Raw genomic sequence first — 25,318 nt, 5'->3', positions numbered from 1 at the left:
GCCTATTTCACAGTGTTTACGTCTTTGCTGTGACATGCCATTAGTTTCTCCAGGTGAAGCGTTCCAGGCATATAAAAGATCAAGTAAAGACAGGCTTTCTTCGTGGAATATAGCATTATAGCGTGACAGTACAGCCTTTTCTGTATTATTGGAAATAATGTGGTTTTATGTAGAATTTCACAGTGCGCTTCTACGTGTCTAGGCTCTAGTAAATAAAGGGCCTCATTTATGAAAAGTGACGCATCACTGCGTGAAAACAGTGATGCGTCACTTTTCACTGCGCCCTCCTTGCGACATGATTGATGCGTCATATTCATAATATGACGCATCATGTCGCAAGGAGTTACAGATACATCAGTATTTCTGACGTATCTGTAGGTGCAAAAATGACGCATTGCTGGAGTGTGTCACAAAAGTGACGCAACTTCAGCAATGGACCATTTAACATGGGCAAGTCCCATTTAAATGTGCCTGCGTCAGTCTTACGCCTGCTGCGAGGCAGGCGTAAGAAAATGACGCATTTACGTCCTAGAAGTGACGCAGTGAAATCTCATAGATTTCACTGCGTCATTTCTACGAGGCTTACTTGCGTCAAAACGCCCACCCTGCATACATTATACCTGGCGCAGGTATAATGTGGCGCAGGGGTTTACAAAGTGACGCATCTACCTAGATGCGTCACTTTGTAAATATGACGCAACATGGCAAATTTTTTTACCCTGCTGGTGCGTCACAAAAAGTGACGCACCAGCAGGGCAAAAGTGACGCACGGGCTCATAAATAAGCCCCAAAGGTTTTAACTTTCCCCAATTTACCAACCTCTGAAGGATGGGAGATTGGTTTGGCCCTGACAAGGTTTGATCTTTAACTGTATGAATATTCCCATATACCACCAGGGAGATATTATGGATAGTGTGCAATGTTCCACTCTTTGAGACTTTGGAAAGCAAAGTCAGTAGGTATCGTAGCGGGATGACAGCGTGAAGTAGCCTCAAGGAAGAGAGAGCGGAGGACCCTTGCAACACTAACGTGACAGCAAAGAGAGGTGCCTGCTGCGTGTTACTGTGAAGAAGGGGGCACCTCCAGAGCCGGCTTAAGCTACGTACACTAGGTATGGGCAAAGGAAGTAGGGGGGTCTGCAGCACCTTGAAAATATGGTTCGGGGGTCACAAAATGCTGGAACAATAACAAGTATTTGCAATGCAATTGGTCTCGCATTTACGTGACTTTAACCCGTTCCGCCGACTGGAGCACTCCCTGCCCAGTGCTGCCAATGGCCACCGGCCGTCGCAGCCCCTCCCACTCATCAGAACACCTGCACCGCTGTGGAATTGCCGCCGCGGTTAAGGCTTTAAGCTATTGATATTCTAAATAACAATACCTGTTATTTATGTTTTGGTTTTTAAAACATAAATAAAAAGCATTGTCATTTACAACGCCAATAGCTCAAACTCTCACAAGAGCGAGACCTATTGCAGTCCAAATGCTTGTTTAGCAAGCGCCTAGCCTTTCTTCGCACTGGCCTTGAGGCACTTCTTGCTTCTTGCTCGTGGTCACCTCCACATCCTGTGATTCTGGGCAAATTACTTGGGGGCAGATTTACAATAACTGGAGCATCCCTGAATATCAGCAGGGATGCGCCAGTTATTGTGTGCCAGGGCCGGCGCTAGGCATGGGCAGTATGGGCAGCCGCCCAGGGCCTCGCGCTCAGGTGAGAGGCAGGGGGCCTCCCCCTTCATTGTGAAACGAATTACTTTCAAAGATTGCCCCCCTGCTCCACCAGGGCCCCCTCCCCACACAATTTCAATACACATCAGAGATGTCTGGTGTCGACCGCGGTGGCATTCCTGGGGGTGCAGGGGTGGGGGGGGAGGGACAAACAGAGTGGGGAAGTCAAAGCGAGACAGCATTTAAGGCTCAGAGTGTCAGGGGCGAGGCAACACCTCTCTTAAGTACCGGCCATTCCCTGTATGCATTTTGTTGCTAGGTGACAGAAGGCAGCCGGACACACGTAAGGAGCAGTGGGTGAGGGGAGGAGGGAGCAGCCAGATCAACTGATGCTGGGGCAGTGTTTTAAGAAAGGCCTTGTTACTGCTTCGAAGGCCCAGGGAGGGGGCCTTCGAAGCAGCGAAGCAGGGAAAGGGGGCCCCCTCCCCTGGGCCTCGAAGCACTAGAGCAAGCTGCAAGGTTCAGGTGTTGGGCCCCCTTTCCCTGGGCCTCTAAGCACTATAGAAATCTGCAAGGTCAGGGTGTGGGGGCCCCCTTCCCAGGGCCTTGTAGCCACTACTCCCCTTTTCCATTCCTTTATTTGTTCCCCTGTGAAATGAATCCAAAAAAGAAAAACTTTTTTTCTGGAATCTTTTTTGTGAAATTGTTCACTTCCAAAGTGCAGCCTTGGGAAAGAGAGAAATGCAAAATTAAAAATGTAAAAAATAACTAAAGCAAGACAGAGTGGGTTGAAAAGGGTCCAGATTGATTTTATTCACACCCAAAACACATTAGTGCCACTACACAGAGTTTACCAGTGAAGCGCTACTTTTGTTTTCTTGTCTTTCTCTAAACAGCATTGTTTTCCCCGGGTGGGGAAGTGCACCATTTCTGGATGTACTGCAATACCTGCTTGATGGGCGGACTGGAAAATAAAGTGCATACCGCTGTAGTCTTTTTAAACTATATTGCTTTTGTTTTGTAAGGATATATTCAATGGGCATTGAAGCAGGTCCGTTCCGGCCCTGTAGTCATGGTCTTAACTTTTCATGCAAAAGCACTCATTCATTTCTGAATATGTGCAAAAGCGTTAAGGTAACCATGTTGTTCCTGCTTACATTTCACATGCTTTAATTAATCTTACATTCCTTATGAGTGTTTGCTTTCTCCAGAATGTTGTCACTTTTTCTTAGGCAGCATATTGCTCTTGTCTAGTGCGTAATTTGAAATGAGTCGCCTCTAGGTGTTTGTAGCAGGGCACAATTGGGTTGCAGTTGAAGGCAGTGCGAGTTTCTCTCAGCGGGGTAGTATGGTGTTCAGTGGGGAGAGGATGTGGCACTATGGTCAGAGCTGCCGAATTTGGAACTGGGGAGCCAGGTTCAGCCTTCATGACCAGTCCACCAGACCAATCTCCCTGAGGGAGCATAGCTCCATGCTAGACCTTGGAAAGACCCGCAAGACCTTAGAAGCCCTGGTGTCTTAGCACCAGCAGGTGAACCCTAGCAGTGGCAAGTGTGGGTTAACCTTGAATGCCTGTCTACCACAATCCCTATTGAAGCCCACCGCAAGTCTTTTGGGCAGGCCTACGAAGCAGCACACCCTAGAGCAACAGTGACTCTGTCATTGAGGTCACAGGACCCTTGAGCAGGGAGGCTCTAGGGCGGTGCAAACGGTGAGATCGCATTGAGCGCTGACTTTGGGTCATGTTTGCGAGTACATTATGTTTCTAAAAGCACTTGCTGCCTCCTTCCTGGCCTCCAGGAATTTTCGGCAATAATAAAAATGTCATGAAACTCCGGTGATCACTGCTCTTCCTAGAGAGAGATGGAGGTTTGTCAAGTGGAAGTTTTGACTCATAGAAAGGTAGCGCAGAGGGTTAATGTGCTCGCTGCAAAGCACATGTCCCATGCAGATCACTAAGTCCACATAATGTAAATAGGCCAGTGGATTACTGCTTTTGTCAGAGAGATCCTATTGGTACTTGTAGTTTATAAGTCAAAATCCTAACATAGAACAATGAGCTATTAACTGTCATCTAAGAGCTGCATGCCAACTGCAAGGTGTAATTTACATTATTATGTTTTTTCCCCAGTCTTTGATTAACATAATGTTGCAAAAAGGGTTCACTTGAACAGAAATCAATTCTGGTTATTAACCGCATCCATGCGGTGCATTTTCCCGCTGTGCGCTGGAAAATTCAAAAACCCACTTTACATGACGAGCTCACCTTGTCATGAGTGTACCAGAGGTACACCTCATGACGAGCTGAGCTCGTCATGAGCGTGGAAGGGGTTAAAGAGAACTTCCAACCATGGTATTACGTTCTAAATTCAGAGTTTGTGTTTCTCCAGATCAATCATTATTAAACTATACTGCCTACTAGTACGATTGTCATGTGACTCCTAGTCCTTTGTCTTATGTAAAATTACCTATTGTGATTTCCACACGTATTATTGATTATCTCTGTGTAATGTGTGATATAAAGTTCTCTGACACTCTAAACTGGTATCAGTGGTGCTGTTTATCAAATTAAATGCATCTGAGAGAGAGTGTAGTTATGGAGACTTGAGGGGCACTGTTAAAGGGTAGTAGTGAGGAAATCTGTGGCAGAACAAGTCATTGGGGGCACCAACATTGTCGCACAGGGCTCCACCAGTGCTAAATCTGGCCACATTTACTTCCTACAGTTCTAACACCAAATCAAAAGCGTTGATTTGACAACCCCTTGAATCTGTAGCATACCTTCAAGTCAATGTATGATTTAGCAGTGGTCTCGGTTGTTCTAAGACTGTTTTTGTTTATGTAAAATCTTTATTTGTTTGCAATGGTGTCTTGTAATTTTGTACTATATGTGTTGTGTTTTTGCACTTAACATAATTCTGGTGAGTAAAGAGCACACACAAAAAAGATTGTCCTACGTCTCTTAGCATGGGAGTGTGGGATTCTGGTGAGAGAACTTATGTTAAAACAAATTACGTAATGTCATCCTAAGGTAGCACAATAATGGCACAGAAAGAGAAGGGAGCCTTTTGAAATGTGCAATTATATCCATGGTGTGAGAGGTTTTCTCTTGTGTAATTTTATATTTTTAATGATCCCGCCCCTCATTACCTCAACAGGATCTCCCCCCTTTATGAGGCAGAACTGGAAATTGTATCATGCACTCATCTGCAAACAATCTGTTAACGAGGAGTAAATAATATACATCTTTGTGAGACCTGCACCTAATTTTTCCATCTAATGAGACAAATGTAATCCATTTAACAGTTTTAAAATATATGGACTTATTTCATTTGTATATTTATCTTTTTGTCCATGTTACTGATATCCACGTTAGCTCTCTTCAGGGATGCCAAATAAGATCAATCGTCCTGCGATGTCACTTTCCATGATAACACTTCTTGTGATATTACCAAGGGCGGCTCCTTCACTAGGGCGGAGGAGCGACACCTCACTACTTTCTCGCAAAAGCAGAAACACAAAATGCTAAAACGACCATTTTATGTTTCTGCTTCTAGCACTGCGAGAAAGCAGAAGTGTTTCGTTGGGGGCGGGCGGGTCTGTTTTAGGGCAGGGGAGGATTGCCTTGCCAACTGCTAAGGGCGCTGACTGTTCGGCCAAACCAGTCTTGCGTACTCTGGCCTTTCTCTATGTAGGCGCAGCCTACATGGGGAAAATGGCCTCCCCATAGGCGCCTGGCTGGTCGGCATCCTGATCAATCACAACGCTGCCATTTCAGCATTATGATTGGCTTAGGGGAGGGGAGGGAGGCTGCCTGCTTCCTGTCCCCCCCCTTCCGAACTCCCGCGAAATCCTCCACCCGCGATTCATGCCAGCTGCGACTGGAAGATACATGCAAATTAGAGGGGCCACACATCTTCTCTTTTGCCCGGGGCCCCAGGAGTTCTAGGACCGGCCCTGTTGTGCGCCACGCCTCCGCCACCATGGATGCGCCGCATTTACAATGCGACGCACCGTGGGGCAGAAACGGCACAGATGCAAGACGCATCTGTGCCGTTAAGGCGGCGCATTGCTGGAGTTGCATCGCAAGCGCGACGCAGCTCCAGCATAGCTCTAGGGGACAGTATCTCCACAATGCTGCGTCAATCCTTACGCCTGCTTCAAGCAGGCGCAGGGTTTTGACGCAGCATTGGCCTAAAAGTGACTGAGTGAAATCTTGTAGATTTCACTCAGCCACTTTTAGGAGGCGTTCCTGCGCCGGAACCCACATCCAACGCAGGAACACGTCCTTCTGGCGCAGGTCTTTGCAACGTGACGCATCTCCAAGATGTGTCGCGTTGTAAATACCACGCAGCATGGCGCATCTTTTGCGCCACCGATGCATCACAAAAGTGAGGCCACGCCAGCGTAAAAGAGGCGCAAGGGGCTTGTAAATCTGCCCCTTAATTTCCCTGTGCCTGAATGCGTAATGTAAATACGGTACTTGTAAAGCGCTACAATACCTTTGACTCGAGTTTGCGCTATATAAATATGAATACCGTACCACCGAGTCCGAGACACCACACGCGCCTTTTTCACATTTTTTCACCTGAAGAACGTACGCCATTTATCTGGACTCTAGCTCCATGCTTACCGGTTGAATTATCTTTATCAGACCTATGAAAGAACCACGTTTGAAACCCGTAATCTAACAAAGTTAAAAGTCCCCTGTCAAAAGGAACGAATCACAAAACTTGCTGAAGCTTGCACGACTAAATTATATCCCAACACGTATGCATACATTATACTTCCTTTGCACTACAACATCAGATCTCAATGACTAAGAGACCTTACAAAAATTGTCTTTTAAGTCGTCTATCATCAGCGCCACACGCAGTGCAACTAAATCAAGACAAGAAAAAGAGAAGCAATTGTCGGAGATTGGGATTTTACACAGACCTATATATTCTTTAACACAATACAATTAGGGCGGCATCTTCTCATAGTCCTCAAAGTAACTAAAAGAATCAGCTCCTATGTTACAAAATAGCATCAAAATCAACGTCCAATAATGATTGGTAACGGTCTTTTGCTACGGTGACAGTTCTATGTTTACACAAATGCATTATGGGTATACTTGATTTACCATCTCTCCTTTATGGCCTCATTGGAGTTTTCCTTCAGACTAAAGACTGCAATTCTACTGACTGCCGACAGAGGGCCACGCTCGGATTTACATTGTCATCCCTGCTCCCAGGCTAACTTCGAACTTTTTCCTTATTAGACAGCTGTGACGTCTCCTCTGGAGCCCCGTCCACTCTAGGGGAGGCTGAACCTCCAGCCCAGGGAGTCAGCTGCTAAGATCCCCTCCCACATCCATGCACAGGGTGCCAGGAAAGGGGGCTGGAATTAATGACCGAAATGGGGGTTGCCTTCCCACCTTTTTGTGAGTAAAATGAGGAGGATGAAAAATAACATTCGGCAGCTGAAAATAAAATTTACCTTTGAAAAATGTTTGATTCTTTGGGGCATATTCTCAAGGATTTATCGCCAAGTTATAGGCACTTTATCGGAGCCAAAGTGTATATTGGCAACTCACATTTCCCGACAATGCCAAATGTGACTTGCCAGTTTCTACACACAAGTGGCACCACTTATGTCCTCTGTTCTGTTGTGGACGTGTTACGGTTTGCACCACATTGTTCTCAATGTTGATGTGCTCTGCATGTAATGTGTGTGCTGCATTTTGGGGAGTCGCCCCTGCAGCTCTGATTTTGCTGCCCCTTCTCCCTTTCATGCACGTGCCTTTGACTTCTGTGCTTATACAGTGCTGAGATGTTGCATACTTGGGTACATTGGTCTCTTGGTAGGAGTTGGTGGTCTGGGGCATGGTTTGTCAGCAGATATGCGCTACTTAATTGTGCACGTGTGCCATTGTGCTCATCTCCCCCCGTCCCCCCAGTCCCTGGTCGTTACTCGCCCTGGTGCTGTTGTGTCCGGTCATGTTGAGCAGAGTCCGGTCTCCCTACTTCTGCAACCGTCTCCCTACTGATGACTGTGGAAACCATTTCCTCCCTCTCGTCCAGCTCCTCCTGTGGTGCTGGACTCCCACATCCAGTCTGCATTGCTGCGTTCCGGTTGTTGGTGAGTTTCTGCTTGGTTTTGCGCTTCACATCATTCCAGCGCCTCTTGACCTCTTCCATTGACCTCTTCAGCACTCCGACTGCATTCACCTTGTCCACGATGGACTGCCATATTCCATTTTTTGTTGCCAATGACACAGTGGAGGTGACGAACAGTAGTTGATGGTGTTCTACCACCTCTATTATCAGGATCCTGTTTTTCTGCGGACTGAACCGCTTCTTCATACTCTTCTTGTCCTTGCCCTTCCCGGCCCCCAATGTCCCAGGCTGGGGCTTGTGGGGTTCTGGTTCTCCTCTGTACTTGCTCTGGCTTCCTCCATTGTGCTTCGCTATTGTTTGGCTTTTGTTTGTATGTTTTTTCCCTAATTTTATAGTAATTTTTCCCACCTGACGTGTGTGAATCGCATGCCTGGGGAAGATTATCGCAGATTTTTTTATCGCGGTTGGGCCCAGCGCAAATTTTTTCGTGTTGGGGTTTACTTTTTTATCGGCGTCCCGGTGACCATATCACAGACGTTTGACACGTTATCGCGAGACTATCGCATGGTACCGCCGCGTTGAGAATACAACGTTTAAACAGTGTTATTTTCCTGCGATAGACTGCGATGTGAAGAGTTGCGTTAAGCTAATTATGCGATAATTATCACATGATCTTGAGAATATCCCCCTTTGTTTTTCCGAGGGGCGGGAGGTTAGGGCTGAACGAATGGCCTGTGAGGACAGACAAGGACATCCTCGCCTTGCAAACATGAGCTTGACATGTGACAACAAAAGTGATGGGAGTGATGAGTGTTCATTTCGAACTGCATAATTCTTTTTGGGCGTTCTTCTCAATGGCCAAGCATGTGTCTGGAGCAGTGCCAGTAAAGACAAGCATTTGCAGTGCAATAGGTCTTGCAGCATGGAAAGTTTGACCAACTGGTATTGCAAATAATAATGCAACGCAAATAGCTTAAACTTTCAGTAATGCGAGACCTAATGCAGGGTTAGATTAGGTTAGAAATCGGCCCGGGCACGCAAAAAAAATGTAGCCCATATTTGCATAATTACTTTCTGCAAAACACTGCTCCAGTGAAGTTTTATAAACACCTGAAAACAAGTGGTGCAGACCATGGCGCCCCGGATATAATTCCTCTGAGTCCCCAGAAGGGGACAGCGGGCATTCAGACATGTTTGACCCATGTGACATGTATCATCCTAGGTCAGCCGAGTGGACCCCAGACCAAAAAGTTGCAGAGTATGTCGCCAGCGAAATCCACCATCTTTTGGAGAAGGATGTCAGGGCGAGACTCAGGAGGAGAGTGTCCAAGACTATCACTGAAAGGGAAGGTAGCGGCCTCCCCTGACATAGACGATGAACTATGCACCTTTTTTTGTAAATATAGGGGAGACCCTAAGTAGGGCATTGATCGATCTTGGAGGGCCCGCCTGGACAAACTCTTAGATGTAATTGGACCTATCACCCAAATCATTCAAATAGCAGAGTTTTCTAAGCAATTAGGGGTTCTTATGCCCACAGAGATAGTGGCTGGCTGGGCACCGAGGGCCCAAATGCCTGCTCGGTAACGCAAACTGCACACTGGCGGTGGAAAGAAGGAGATCTCTTCTCATTAAGATCGACCCGCAGCTGGGGAAACTGGCTAAGTCTGGGGCAAGGGCCATAGCACAAGGTAACCTATTCGGGAACCCTTTTATCAAGGAGCTGAATAATTTTGTAACAACCTTCTCTGCCCTCGACAAGGTGCAAGCCTCCATAAAAAAAAACAATTCTGGGAAGGTTTCTGCAGGGGCCAGAAAGAGAAAGAGGCCGCTCCTCCGGCTGACTATACTACTGAGGTCCCTCTAGAGGTACGTTCAAGAGAAACAATGGTTGGAATGAATGCCGACAGGGGACCTTCTACCCCAGCAGAGGCACCGAAAGACGAAAGAGCAACCGAGCCGGCAGAGCAGCCAATGACATCTCAGAAGGAAACTCTGGTAAGCATAATGCCTTCATCCCCTCAAGATCTATGGGGGAGACTTCTGCAGTATGCACAGAATTGGGTGAAGATTACAAAGGACCCTTGGGTCCTACAAACAGTGAGAGGATTCCACATAGAATTTTACGAATCCCCTGTTCAGGAGCTACGTCCTAGACCACTGGTTCTCTCAACGGAGAGCATGCAGCCAATAGACTCTGAGGTAGCAGAACCTCTGCAAAAAGTTGCCTTTTACAGGTCAGTACTTCACCCAAACCAGTTTCTGATCAACTTATTCCTCATGGAGAAAAAAGAAAAGGGCTTCAGGCCCATCACCATCATTAACTTGAAAGAGGTTAACGAGTGGCTGGTATATCACCACTTTAAAGTGGAGGGTAGCCGTCTGCTCAGGGATATTCTCCTTACAGGGGACTGGATAGTCAGGCTGGATATCGAGGATGACTGCCTTTCCGTTACCATTTACCCACCACACCGGAGATTCTGCCAATTCAAATGGAAGGGACACATTTATGAGTTTTTGACTCCCCCATTCAGCCCCGCATTGGACCCTTGGTGCTTCACCTAGTTACTGCGGCCAGTGGTAGCAACCCTCTGCGCAAAAGGAGTACAAATGATTATTTACCTGGGCAACATCATACTCATTGACCAGTCTCCGTTGCAACACAGACACCATCTGAACATAACTATTGCGCCACTTCAGTAGCCATGCTTCGTCATCAACAAGCGGATGTCCGATCTGATACCCGCATAACAGATGATCTTCTTGGGGTTTCTCTTTAAATTGACTTTGGCTTCGCTGAGCCTACCATCCTCAAAGGTATCCATAATCCAGAAGGAAGTCAGAAAAGTCCTAAGATGGGACAGGACCTCCTTGCGGCAATTGGCCCAGATTGTAGGACTACTCTTGTCATCCATAGTAGCCAATCAATATCACCGGCCCCATGCAATACTGAGCTCTACAGAGACTGAAAACGATACACCTATGAAGAGAATTAACTTATTTGGAACTAATATCCCTGAAACAAGAAGCCAGAACAGAACTCCAGTGGTGAATCGGCCACTGGATGCTTGGAACAGGAGAGCAACCTTTGGGACGACACCAGACATAGTCATGAAGTCAGACGCCAGCCGGCTGGGGAGCCAGATGTGGAGATGTGTCAAAGGGGGGATAATGGTCGAAGGAGGAGCTGCAGATACACATCAACAGCTTGGAACTCCTGGCTGGATCCTTTGCAGTCAAATCCCTTACCAGAGACAGAGCTCTGTTGCATTCAGTTATGGATGGACAACATCTCAGCAATCCAGTACATCAATCAGCTGGGGGGGGCACCCCCACAAAGACACTATCAAATTTGACAAAGGATTTCTGGAACTACTGCCAATAGAATCCGATTTTGGTGATGACAGAGTACTTCTCAGGAGTACAGAATATGGTGGCGGACTGGAATTTCAGGAACTACCCGGACAGCAGCATCTGGCATCTGGATCACAAGATCTTCCTAGCACTGATGGACAAATTGGGTCCTAGCCATTTGGACATTTTTTGCATCAGGGTTATACCATCAACTTCCACAATATGTGAGCTGGAGACCGGATCTGGAAATCATAGCAGTGGATGCCTTCCTCCAAGACTGGGCAAAGGATCTTCCGTAAGATTTTATTTATTTATTTATTTATTTATAAAGCGCATCATTTATCCCAAAGGATGTCACGGCGCTAAGGACTCTAGTAACAGATGAAAGCTGGATTAGCCAATTGTCGTGGGTCAGTCTTTAGGAAAAAGATGTGTTTTAAGTTTTTTCCTTCCCACCATTCATGATGACTCCCAGGGTAGCGGCTCAAGTCAGACGGCAGACACCATCTCTGGTGTTGGTCACACTGATCTGGAAGTGGCAGACATGGTTCTCAACGCTGATGGAGCTCTCGTGGGACCTACTGAAAAAACTGCCCTCATTACCTTGGTACGCAGAGACCCGCAGGGTTGCCTGCACCCTCTGGTCCTACAGGGATACCTCTCCATCATGGCATGGAAGGTTTCCAGAGACCCTGAAAAGACAACCAACTTTCAGCAGATGCCGAAACCTTTATCCAGCAGGCATGGGCATCAGGCACCATCAAGAGATATTGCTCGTCTTGGAGCCGATGGAATAGTTTTTTTTATGTTTCTTTTTATTTAAAATATAAACAGTCAAGGCAAAAAACATGTTATACAAAGTACCAGTTCAAACGAGGAGGGAAAAGACAGTACAACAAAATCAGCAATCGATATAAGGAAAGGGAGGGGGGACAGGGGCCGACTCAATAGACGTATAATGGAGTAGTCAGAATGTGGGGTCAGGGGGAGAGTGAGACCTCAGTGTTATCTACTGCAGGCGGTGTACATATGTCCCCACAATAGCTATTCCAAGGTCCCCACACTCTACGCCATTTCCGGGGACGGCCCGGGCCAAATATACCGTTTTTTCCCTGAACATACACCAGTCCATGTTTTCCTTCCATACTTCGACTGTAGGAGGCCTCTGAGACCCCCACAACTGAGCAATATCTCGCTTGCCAATCATGGCCCCCAGGGTCGCCCACTGAGTCTGGGCTACATTATAATCCATGGGTTCCCAGACATTTAACAAGCAGCGCCTGGCCTCCGGCAAGAGAGCAACACCCGTCACTTCCTTCATTACCTCATGCACCCCGCACCAGAGAGCAGCAACTTCATGACATTCCCAAATAATATGGAGAAATGTCCCTACCTGCCCACACCCCCGCTTGCAGAGACCCTCTTCAGAAAAGCCCATTCGAACCAAACGGGGGCCCGTGACGTATATCCTGTGGAGGATCTTAAGTTGTACCAGTCGGAGTAGAGCTGGAATCGCGACCTCCTTGGGAGAGGAGATCGCAGACTGCCAGTCCTCGTCCTCTAACTCGAGGCCGTCACGGGTCCACAAGTCCCGAAGACGCAGCAGGAGGTTCGACCTATCGTTAATTAATTTTTTGTAGACAAGGGAGATAGTACTGTCAGGCACATGACCGTCCAACAATCTATCTTCAAGCGGGGACGACTCCGGAATTACCTCCCCCACTGGGAAAACTGACATCAAGGCATGGCGAACTTGAACGTAGCGGAAGTACTCTGAGTCACCCAATTCAAACTCCGTCTTTAACATCTCAAACGATTTCACCTGGCCCTTAACCCAGAGGTCTCCCACCTAACTAATACCAATGAGGTCCCACTTATCGAACCCCTTGGTCTTCCACAGTTTACGAAGCTTATCCGAGCCGAAAAGTGGGGTCACTAGAGTTAAGCGGTCTTTCCATCCCATCGAAATAGTTGCGTCATGCCACATACGTACTGCCGTCTTTGTAGGCCCCGACAAAGCCTTAACCACCGACTTTGAGTACAGCGCCCTATAGTAATTACCCCCAGGCAACAGCCATCTATCCATAGCAAAAGCGGGGTTCAATTCAGGACCATAAATACCATGATTAATGGCCCCCAATTGAGACGCCCAATAATAACGTTTGATGTCAGGGAGATCAATACCCCCGTCGTACCACGGGAGCGTCAGTTTGGCAAGTGCAATACGAGGCCTACCGTCCCACATCAATTTCCTTTGAACACCCTCAACTGCACGGAAATAGCTAGCAGGAACTATATCAAGAGTGTTCTGGAGAGCATAAAGAAAATGAGGCAGTGACATCATTTTAAAGAGGGCCGCACGACCAAGCAGCGAAAGCGGAAGCTTACGCCAACCCGCGACGTCCTGCTTCAATCTAGTCAAGGGTGGGAGAAGATTCTGTTCATACCGAGTTGCAGGGTCCAATGAAACATAGATACCGAGGTATTTAAACCCCGTCTGTGTCACCTGAATGGGACAGTTACGTGGAAGAAGAGGGATGTCACCAGAGAGAACGTATAGGTAGGATTTCGTCCAATTAATAATCAGGCCCGAGTTCCTACCAAAAGAGGTCAAGACTGTCAATGACTTCTGGGGCGAGGTCAGATACAGTAAGATGTCATCTGCATAAAGCGAGATGCGATCTTCAAACTCAGAGGACCACTGAATACCCCTCATCGAGGGCTCCCACCGGATCCCTGCAGCGAGGGGTTCGAGGGCTAAGGCAAACAGGAGCGGCGACAAGGGACAACCCTGACGAGTACCTCTCCCAAGACCAAACGGAATAGAGATACAACCATTCACAACAATTTGCGCAAGGGGGACCTCATAGAGAAGCCGCACACCCAGCCAATAAAACCGGGTCCAAACCCAAACTTAGCCAACGGGGGCCATAAATATGGCCATTCCACGGTATCAAAAGCCATCGTGGCATCCAACGATGCCAAGATGGCCGGCTCACACAACGTCGCAGCCCTCGCGAGAACGCCATGCAGACGCCTAAGATTCAGGGCAGTGTTTCTATGTGGGATAAAACCGGATTGATCCGGATGTATCAACTCTCTAATAACAGTGATCAGTCGGTTAGCCAATAATTTTGCGAGGATCTTAGGTTCGGCATTCAAAAGAGATATCGGCCGGTACGATGCACACCGATCCCTTGGTTTACCCTCCTTATGAATCACCACAATGGTTGCAAGACGCTGACCACTGGGGAGAGAACCACACTCACGAGACTCCAAAAACATATCCCTTAAATAGGGAGCCATCTTGTCAGGCCGCAACTTGTAAAGTTGAATAGGCAGACCGTTGGGACCCATAGCTTTCCCCGAACGCAGGGAGCGAATCGCAAGAGCCACCTCATCAGCGGTTATTGCAGCATCGATTTGTTCTCTATCAACATCAGAAAGGCGCGGTAAAGCAATATCACGCAACAATAGATGTGAGTCCTCCTCCGGCCTATCCGACACGGAGGAGTACACTGTCTGGAAGTGATCCGCAAAACACTGAACAATCTCTTCGGGGTCGGTAACCCGAGCACCACTCGCCATCTCAATCACAGGCACCACACGACTAGCCCTATCCTTCTTATCCAGCCACGCTATTAGTTTGCCTGCTTTATCTCCCACATCATATAGATGTCCCTGTTGTTCTCTACTCATGTCCTTAGCCACGTCAGTAACCAGCGCCCTGTATTCCAACTGTTTTAGTCGCAGAACATGCGTCTTAGCATGGGTAACCTCCTGCTCCAGGCAAAGCTCTAGGTTTGCTATCTCCGCCTCGATCTTAACCACCTCCCCATCCCTCCGTTTCTTAACGCCTGCGATTAACGACAGGGCCTGGCCCCTAAGGACGGTTTTGAAAGCCTCCCAAAGTGACACCGCAGATGAAACAGAACCCTCGTTTTCCAGAAAATATTGGTCAAGAGATTTTACCAGGTCAGCGCGAGTTTTAGGGTTCCGGAGATACCAGGGATTAATCGCGGCTACCGGTCGCTTGGTTCCGGAATTCAACTCCATTTGAAGCCGTAGCGGAGAGTGATCAGAAATTCCCTGAGCCAAATGCTTGACCTCAGTGATAGGAAGTGCCTGTGCAGCAGGCACCAAAACATAATCGATCCTCGAAAGGCTACCGTGAGCGCCCGAATGAAACGTGTACTGCCGCTGAGTGGGGTGTAACAATCTCCAGCAATCTACCAGGCCCAGAGTATCAATGAAATCGTGAAGCCAGTTCTGCGCCCCCTTAAGATCCCTAGGTGGATGTCGATCAACCATACCAGAAACCACAGCGTTAAAATCACCACCCAAAGCAATGACCCCTCGAGGAGAGCGAGGATAACTCGCCCCAAGTCCGCAAAAGTAGTTGACTGCAGGCCAGGGGGGACATACACAGAAACCAGGGAAAGGGTCCGGCCCTCCCACCTACCCGTAAGAGCGACGTAGCGCCCCCTATCATCGAGGACTGCCGCGTCGATCTTCAGTGGGAGAGAATTCTTAATAAGGATACCAACCCCCCTGGAACCGGAGGAGAACCCAGCATGGGCGACCAAACGATACCCCTTCCTATTCATAGCATGACAAGTGTTACCTATCAAGTACGGCTCCTGAAGAAGGACCACATCAGGGGAAAGTCGTTTCAACAATTGCAATACTACCCCACGTTTTATTCTATCCCCCAACCCATTCACATTCCAGCTCATTAGTTTCAACCCCCTACCCCCATCCCGACAGAGAAAGAAGATCCAACCCCAGTAAGAGTCCAGCACTTCGATCAGAAGGTCTAACAATACATTGCCTTGTAAAAAAACAAACACACACCCCAACAGAACACCCCATCCCCCCACCAACATCCCGTTACAAACCCCCCCACCCTGCACCCCTGCGTGAGACTAGAAAGCCACCCCAACTTGCAGTGTGCCTGTCGCCCCCACATCTAACTAAGCTACAAAAAGTCAATCAGAGGAGGAAAGAGACCCACCAATAGCCCAGCAACCCCCCGAATATCACATCAAATCACATAACAGAATTAGCAAACCACAGTTCGAGGCACACTAGAGACCCCAGAAACCAGACAACAGGTGCCTATTCCTGTTCCATCGATCCGCCTTCCACCCCGCCAGACTGTTCCTCCTGTGCACGCTGGTTCGGCAGAGTGTCAAGCCAGTCGGCCACCACCTCCGGTCGATCAAAAAAATAAGTCCGCTCCGCATGTTCGATCCTCAACTTGGCCGGAAAAAGCATAGCGTACTTAAGGCCCATGTCACGCAGTCTTCTCTTTACCCCTAGGAAACCAAGTCTCTGCTTCTGGACCGATTGGGTAAAGTCCGGGTAGAAGCTGATGGTAGTGTTCTCAAACTTCATAGGTCCACCCATCCGTGAGGCCTGCAGGATAGCGTCTCTATCACGGAAATTAAAAATCCTTGCAATTATAGGCTGCGGTGGGGCACCCAACTTTGGTTTACCCCCTGGAACTCTATGGGCCCGCTCGACCGTAAAAAACTTACTCAGTCCCTTGGGTGCAAGGTGGCTAACAATGAGATCTTCGATGAAGAGGTCAGCTAGGGGATCTTGCGCCTTCTCCGGGACCCCGATGATACGGACATTGTTCGCCTAGCCCTTCCTTCAAAATCTTCCAGACGACACGTAAAGAGGTCATTGGAGGTCCTTAAGTTACGGACCTCTGTCTGCAGGTCAGCGACGTCACCCGTCAGACTGGAAGTCTTAATGTCCAACGACTTGACTTTCTCGTTCGTTTTCGTCAAGTCCGCACGGATCAGGTTGACATATATCGCCACAGTATCGAGCTTGTGGGCGAGAGTCTCCATTTGTTGCCCAAGGGAGGATTTTATCCCATCGATAGCGGCCATAACGTCCTGCAGGGTCAGCTCTGTCGCCGAAGTCGGTGGATCTCTCGTGTCTTCCAGCGACCTACCCGGTCTGCTGGGAGATCCCTTAGCCTGGGCATAGCGATCCATGATGTTAGTATGGGTATAGCCACCCCGCCGAGTGGTCTTAAATTTCCGCTTTTCCCCCTCCGCTTTCCCCGCCATTGCGGGATGTAGGCCGACTTGGAGCGGTTAGACTAAGTAGGAAGATGACGGCCCCCGGGACCCCCGAGCGTAGGCCAGCTTCAGCCAGAGGGCACAGGCCAAGTGTCCTCCCAAAACCGGCAAAGCAGTGAAAAAATACACTCGAGTGCAACGCAGGTTAACAGCCCTCGGCACGGAGGGGATGTTCCCAGTCAAAGAACTCTCAGGAAGACAAATTGAAAGTGAAAGTCAACCGGACCGGTCGTCCCTGCCCCCTCAGGCCGATGTTATTCAACTACAGCTCAGGCACCAAGCCAACTCCACAGCCGGGCATCACGGAGACGTAGGCCGCCACCTCCTGAGCACCACAACACCGGCTTCCGGGGTCCGATTCGGAATCTGAATGCAGGTTTCGCCTCACCCGTGGTTCGTCTTCACGAAGACATCAATGAGGGACAGGATAGACGACAGGATAGATGCGGGAGGTTACGAGGGTCTCGGGAGCCCTGTGCTCACGCGGCCATCTTGGTTGCCGATGGAATAGTTGATGTTTGGACAGACATCTGGATCCCTTGTGGGCAGAAGTTACTCACAATAAAAAATTTTGGCAGAATTGGCACAGTCAGAGCTGACATACCATACAGTCAATTCCTTTAGGTCAGCCCTATCATCCGGACATAACATTATTGATAACAAACCTCCTGGAGAAAAGCCTTAGGTCTGTAAACTAATGAAGGGTATCAGACTCTCTAACCCCTCGGAGCTCAGATAGTCAGACATATGGGATGTTAATGATGTCTTACAACTAATCCTTCGTTGGCAGGATAACCAGTGCTTGTCACAAAAGGAACACTCAGCAGAACTGCCCATATTCCTATACCTCATTTCATGAAAAGGGTGTCCGATGTGAGTACTTTGAATACCTCTGCTAGGGTTGTCACGCCAGGAGGAGTCACGTTTACCATATGTAGGAGAACTAAGAAAAATACCATGTCGGTATCTTATCCTACCTTTTTGTAATGCACCAAACTATGTGTAGTCAGATGCTTTAAGGTATATGAAGAAATTACAGAGGATATCAGACCAACAGGTGAGAGGCAACTTCTAATTGCCACACAAAAGCCATTCATTCTATTGCCAGGTGGGTAAGGTGTATCATAGCCAAGGCCGGTGTGGACGTGCATACATTTGGGGCCCAATCCACAAGAGGGGTCATGGCATCCAAAGCCATACAAGTAGGTGGCAAACCTGAGTATTTCATGGCCATCCGAGTCAACCTTCAAGAAGTTTTACTTCAAACCATTTCGGAGTCCGCCACTCTGGTCGTAAGTAAGCTTTGAACATGCATAATCCTCGCCTCAGGTCCTCTCAGAATTAAACATTTCCTAGCTAATGAGAAGAAAAATGTCAATTCTGTTAAGGACAAGGAGGCAATGATTATCCCACCCAGGGACATCCTGAAATGATTTTCGGACCCACCCAATGTTACTTCGTTATCAGTAAGTAAACTTAATATCATATGTCTATTTAAGTGAATGTTTGTGGAATTGATGCAAATGTTTTGGGTCAGATTACTCCAACAAAGTGTTTCCGTGCTAAGAATTCCTCCTCTCTGTGAAGTGGGAGCCTATCCAAATTAAAGGTTAACTTAGCACCAATCTACTGTAGATGATCTAAAGAACCATGGGGCATATTATCAAGCAGGGCGTTAAAATTATCGCCTTTTTAGCGGCAGAAAACTGCAGCTAAAGTGGCGATAATGGGCTTGATAATATGTCCTGGAGAATTCCAATACAAGCCCATGTTCACACCAGAACATGGGTTTCTATTGGAATTCACAATGCCATATTATCAAGCCCATTATCGCCGCTTTAGCGGCAGTTTTCTGCTGCTAAAACGGCGATAATTTTTAACGCCCTGCTTGATAATATGCCCCCATGTTTTCATCTATATCTATACTAATATAATAAAGAGAGAGCCCAAACATTTGAGGCAGGTAATCTCAGGAACCACAGCACCAATCACAACACCCAATACAGCGTTGGAAAGGGCATTGCAGCAGAAGGACATAGGCTATGCAGACGCCCACGATATACATTTAAAAGGTAAAAGAACCGTGCCAGCAAAGTAGTCCCTTGTGGGCGTGTCTGCGTTGTGCTGTGGGCGTGCGCTGGGGGCGTGACAAACACGGGGGGGGCCGTGTGGTACATTCCGCCCTTCATGCCATGTCTCATATCGTGTGCTGTGGGACTGTGCTGGGGGCGTGGGCGTGTGCGGGGCGTGGGATTACAGAAAAAAACGCGAGCGTTGTGTCCAATATATCAATGTTTTTTCTTCCCAGGATCTGTACATTCCAGCTCCGGGTGTCCACCTTCCTCCCTTTAAATACCCCTGCACCCCATAATCATAACCCACCCTTACTCCTTAAAACCCAACACCCTTAAACACTAACCCATATTAACCCTATAAATATACCCTGTACCCCAAAACCCAAACCTATCCCTAAACCCAAAAAATACCACTGTACCCCAAAACCTAAACCTAGCCCTGAACCCTATAAATACCCTTGTACCTCAAAACCCAAACCTACCCCTGAACCCTAAAAATACCCCTGTACCCCAAATCCCAAACCTACTCCTGAACCCTAAAATACCCCTTTACCCCCAAACCCAAACCTAGCCCTGAACCCTTAAAATACCCCTGTACCCCAAAACCCAAACATAGCCCTGAACCATAAAATAACCCTGTACCCCAAAACCCAAACCTACCCCTGAACCCTAAAATACCCCTGTACCCCAAAACCCAAACCTAGCCCTGAACCCTAAAAATACCCCTGTACCCCAAAACCCAAACCTAGCCCTGAACCCTGAAAATACCCCTGTACCACAACACCCAAACCTACCCCATAACCCCAAAAATACCCCTATACCCCAAAACCCAAACCTAGCCCTGAACCCTAAAAATACCCCTGTACCCCAAAACCCATACCTATCCCTAAACCCTAAACCCACCCCTGTACCCCATAACCCAAAACTATATCTGAACCCTTAAAATACCCAAACACCCAAAACATATAGCTCAGTACCCCAAAACAGATACCCCTATACCCATACTTACCTTATCCACACATTAAAAAAAAACATGCTTTTACCATTCATGCATTTACAACGAATTTCGTTGTAAAGGTATGCATGGTAAAAGCACATAAAATGTAATGCCATGCTTTATAATGGCATTGCAGAGTCATGTTACTTTCGTAATGAAAGTATGCGGAGTGATGGTATGCGGAAAGAAAGTTGCGGAATAATGGGTGTTTACCCTCCCCGGTAAGTACATTGGTGGCACGGCGGCCCACATCTCCAGCAACATACTCATATTTTTTCACCACCGATTTGAAAAATGCACAGGTCTCTCTCATTGATGGCCAGCACCGACATACACTTTTAGACACACCTCCCACCACAAGTTCTAGAATTGCGAACTTTAGAGCTTGGGAGCTACGTTCGAATCTCGGCATCAGCTCAACATCCTGTGATTCCAGGCAAACCGCTTGGTCTCCCTGTGCCTACCACAAATGAATGTGTTCTTCTGTAATGTAAATTGTGCTCATGCCATGTTGTCGAGTTCGCGCTATATAATATTACAATGAAAAGTAAAGTAGGGAAAGTCGAGTTCACACACTACTGAAAGCGCACTCTTAAGTGCATCAGCAGTGCACTGTGAATCGGAGGGTTTCACAGGCCTGTCACAGATAAGAAATGCTATCAAAACGAAATCCTACAAAACAATATACTACTGGCCGGCAGCAATTCATACCCGGAGAACGTCGGGACGGGCTGCTAGTGTTTCTATAAAACAGCGCTACTGAGGGCTGCATCCTTAGCTCCAACGGCACTTGGGGCCCGATTCACTGAACTAACTTAAGACAAAATCCTAAACTTACTACCATTTTCGTATTCACAGAAGGCACTTACTCATTTTGGGATTCACAGAAGACACTTACTCATTTTGGTACTCACAGAAGTTAGGAGTCCTAACTTTAGGACTCCTAAATGCCTTCTGTGAATACCAAAAGTCTTAAAGTTAGGATTTTTCTCAGTTTAGGAGTAGTAAAGTTAGGACTCCTAAATGCCTTCTGTGAATACCGAAAGTCTTAAAATTAGGATTTTTCTCAGTTTTAGGAGTGGAAGAGGTGTGGCGCAGTGGCCAGGGTGATGAACGCTGGGGATCACGGTTCGATCCCCGGCACCGGCGGCAAGGGTCTGCCCAGCACCATGTGACTCTGGGCAATAGCTTGCTTATCCTTCCCAACGTCCCCCGCACCGGGAAACCTACGGGTAGCTGTGTGCTTTACAAATACAGGATTACATTTTTTAAAGTTAGGAGTCCTAACTTTACTACTACTAAATTGAGAAAAATCCTAATTTTAAGACACGGGAACCGTGGCTCATGATGAGCTGAGCTCGTCATGAGCATGGGAGGGGTTAACTTCCTCCAGTGAAGAAGAACAGGAAGGGACGTCATTCAGTTGCACCGGATTGTATGGAATGAAGGCATTCCTTATCTACTGATTGGACTATGGTTACTCTGGCGACTCATCCGCCTATGGTTCATGGGATATATAGTCTGTGTTGTTTTTTATTTAATATGTTCTTTAAAGGCTGGTGATTTAATAAAGTGAAGAAAGTAATGCATAATCCTCAGTGTGAGAAGTTGGCCTGATATATGATGTTCACTATTCTAACGAGACACCTGGCACCAGTCCAAACGACCCTAATTTGATGGTGGTTGTAAAGACAACTTTATAGAAAGCTATCCTAGTGGTAGCTGTGGAGAGCAGCCTTCAGGCTAAGACTTTAGAGATCAGTTAAGCAAGTTGTTTTACCAATTATAATCCCTTGAGTACCAAATGAAAGCACATCACACAAGGTATATATAACAAATATATATGTATTTATTCTAAACACAACCCCTCTGCACTCTTTATGAGGTCAGAGGTAAAAGTACAATACAAGGAACTTAATTAGTATACGATAAGTTGCACAGTATACGTTATGCCCCAGGGGCCTCACAAACCATATTTTAAAATAGTGGTATAAGAACCACGTCTGGGGTAGAAAGCAGGCCTACGGCCTGTGGAATCGCTGGGGCTTCTAGGAACAACCAAAGGTTAGCATGTAGGAGGCCCACGGGAGACGCGTGTAGTGTCTAAACACAGCCGCGGGTTACCATTGACATTCTATGGGAAACAAACAAGTTACAAACTTAACAATTTAAGGAAACTTCTGAGTGAACTACGATGGAACCTTTTTAGACTAGAACACTTTGAGAGTCAAGACCCACGGGAGCACCGGAGTGCTCGTGTTACCTCACCCAGGGAAGCCGGGTGCAGAGGTGCCTTTTGGTGTCGGGCGTCGTCGTCGATTCCAATGGAGAGCTGCGAAGAAGTGCTGCAGGTGACCAGAGGAAAAGTGTCCGGGTGGATCGAAGATCTGAAGAACCTGAAAGCAGAAGGGACAGAGTCTGGGTGACTTGCCAGTGACCAGGAGGTGATGGGAAGCTGCCAGCCAATGTCGGGGGATTTCAGGTGAAAAGGTGAAGCTTGCTTTTTCAGCCAAGTTGTCCAGGAGGTGTCGAGGATGACCAAGAGCTGGATTCGAGCTGTCCCACAAAGGATCTAGTTGACTGAGGGGTTGGCATCCGGTTTGGACCCAACAAGGCTTGGCAAACGCAATCCACGCAGGATGTCGAGATTGGCTTCGGTGCAGACCAGCAAGGTCTGAGGGATTTCTCTTTTGGAGAGAAGTTGGAGCAAGCCTGGAGCAACCAGGAAAGCCAAGTAATTCAATAATAAATAAATAATACAAAAAAAATTAAAAAGGAGAGGAGAGGAGATCAGAATATTTATTTATTATTATTTTTTTGTTGTAAAAAGTGCTATTAGCGAGGAAGCTTAGGTATGATTGAGCAAGGGCCGAGCCTGGTGTCAGGGAGTGGCAAAATGTCTACAGCACCTCGTATTCCCAGGTTGTCTCCCATCCAAGTACTAACCAGGCCCGACCCTGCTTAGCTTCCGAGATCAGACGAGATCGGGCGCATTCAGGGTGGTATGGCCGTAGGCATCGGAGGCTGCAGGATCAGGCCTCTTGTGCTGACAACCTCCTTGCACTCTGGAACGTGTTGCACTGCACTGCACTTGCACACTTCCCTTCAACAACTGCCCTCCCTCTGCAAGCTTGCTACAGATAGCCAAGCACAGCCCTCTCTCCCAGCAGCCTTGTGCTTGCTTCTTTCCCAATTACACACAGGCTCCGGCCTCCCTTTAGGTGCCAGCCGGAGAGCTCCAGCAGCCTGGGATTTTCACCAAGTGCCTGGCCTTGCTTTGCGCTGGCCTCTAAGGCACTCTATCAGGCCACCGCTCTATGTGGCAGCGCCTGCCAGGCTACCGCTCTTCAACTCTGGATCGCCCGCAGAAACATTGGGGTGAAAAGTTTTTTCTGCGCAGCTCTGACTGCAACTTTCCTTTTCTTTTTTAATCAGGGACAGAGCCCTGATATGCAAATCACGTCCATGTCCAGGGCCCGCCCCTGTGTACATAGAGAAGAGAGACTGAGATGAGGGACTGAGTGCTGCCTGGGTGAAGGGTCCTTCTTGCAAGTGGCCTGACTTCAGCAGCCGCCCCTCCTTAAGGGCAGTGAGGCCACGACCCGCCCCTTTTGGACAAAAAGATTGTATGTCAGGCTTAACAAAGGTCAGCTAGACAAACACTCTTTATGTTCAGGCCAGGCAGCCAGGAGCTGGACATGCACTGAATGCGCAGGCTCCCGGCTTCCTGAGCTGAAGATTGCTGGGCTGAGGATGTCACAGCTCCGGTGGGCCTGACCTCCTCAGCTCAGCAAATGTCCTGGAGGCCCTCCCCCTCATGACGAGGGAGAGCGTCAGGGATAGCCTCGTAGCTGGGCGCCTCATTTTTTAAGCCCTGAAGTGCCAACGGCCAAGTGTCTGTCGCTGACTCTGTCCCCCATCCTGCTCTGTGACGAGTGAGGGACTGCTGTCTCCCCTCATTGGCTGACCAAGGTAGCAGTCCCAACCCTCCTGGCAGCTCCCCGAGCCCTGCAGCAGGTAAGTGTTGCTTTTTTATCGACTGGTTTGCACGTGTTTGTATGTGAGAGAGCGTAAATCGAGAAAAAAGTAGAAGTGCACCATATTTACAAGCACGTTGCATCAGTTTAGTAAAGATTACATAAGAGTGTCGAATTATAGAAGTGAAAATATATAAGAGTGTTTAATCAAAATAGAATTCATATATCAGGGTGAAAAGCTAATGTAGAAGTGTGTAGAGAGGTTAGAATAATGTTGAAATCTCATGTTATGTGGCTGTTGAAGGGGAGAATGTAATTCTGCTAAACGTAGAAATGTGTAGGCCACATGGCAGTTCACAGAGAATGAAAAGTGCTGTTACACTCTCACATGACGGGGATTTCTAATATTGTTATAATTCAAAGTATTTTTGATCATAGAACTGAAATGTATGTTTTATAGAAGTGTTTCATATAACCATTGTGTGTAATAAGTTAGAATACTGTTTAGACTAAGAAATTTAAGGTTTACAGAGTGCACAGGCCCGTTTCATGTAATTCTAATAGGCCTGAATAGATGAGATCATTTCTTTTGTTCTGCATGTGCTAGTTAGAGGAAGGTCATGTTAAACATAAATTGCGGAGCCTGCTCGATGGTTTACGACTTAGAAGATACGGTGGAGGCCGGAATTTGGGGCCCTCTGTAGAAGTGTCTGTTTGCAGGTGCGAGGAGGTTCCAATCAAGAGAGTGATGAATAGACTTTTGTTCAGGGAGCCAGGCACAGGCCTGGAGGAGGCTTCAGGAATTTCCTGGGGGGTACCGTCCTGACGGAGAAGAGCCTGAGAAGCAAGGTCAACGCTAACGATGGGCCCAGAGGAGTTTCAGCATGGAAAATACCAGAACCAACACCACGTGAGGGGCGTCTCTAAAGGGCGTTTCTATTGTAAATGTGATTTTGTATTAGGGACAGGACCCCTGGGTGGAGTTAAGGCAGATGATCTGAGGAACCTAAGAGAGCGGATGGGTAGGCAGATAGGTTAACTGCGAGAT

At 47.6% G+C, this 25,318-nt stretch overlaps 1 non-coding gene across 1 annotated transcript; it reads right to left on the bottom strand.

The window, feature by feature from the left end:
- Positions 1–23,190: 23,190 nt before the first annotated feature.
- LOC144774426 (5S ribosomal RNA) lies at positions 23,191–23,309 on the bottom strand. Its single transcript, XR_013600248.1, has one exon. It is a non-coding gene; the product is annotated as a 5S ribosomal RNA (ribosomal RNA).
- Between the last annotated feature and the right edge of the window lie 2,009 nt (positions 23,310–25,318).

The sequence above is a fragment of the Lissotriton helveticus genome, chromosome 8 (genome assembly GCF_964261635.1).
Source record: "Lissotriton helveticus chromosome 8, aLisHel1.1, whole genome shotgun sequence".
In the NCBI taxonomy this organism is placed as follows: domain Eukaryota; kingdom Metazoa; phylum Chordata; class Amphibia; order Caudata; family Salamandridae; genus Lissotriton; species Lissotriton helveticus.
The sequence above is the reverse complement of the archived record's forward strand: the minus strand, read 5'-3'. Positions and strand labels throughout refer to the sequence as shown.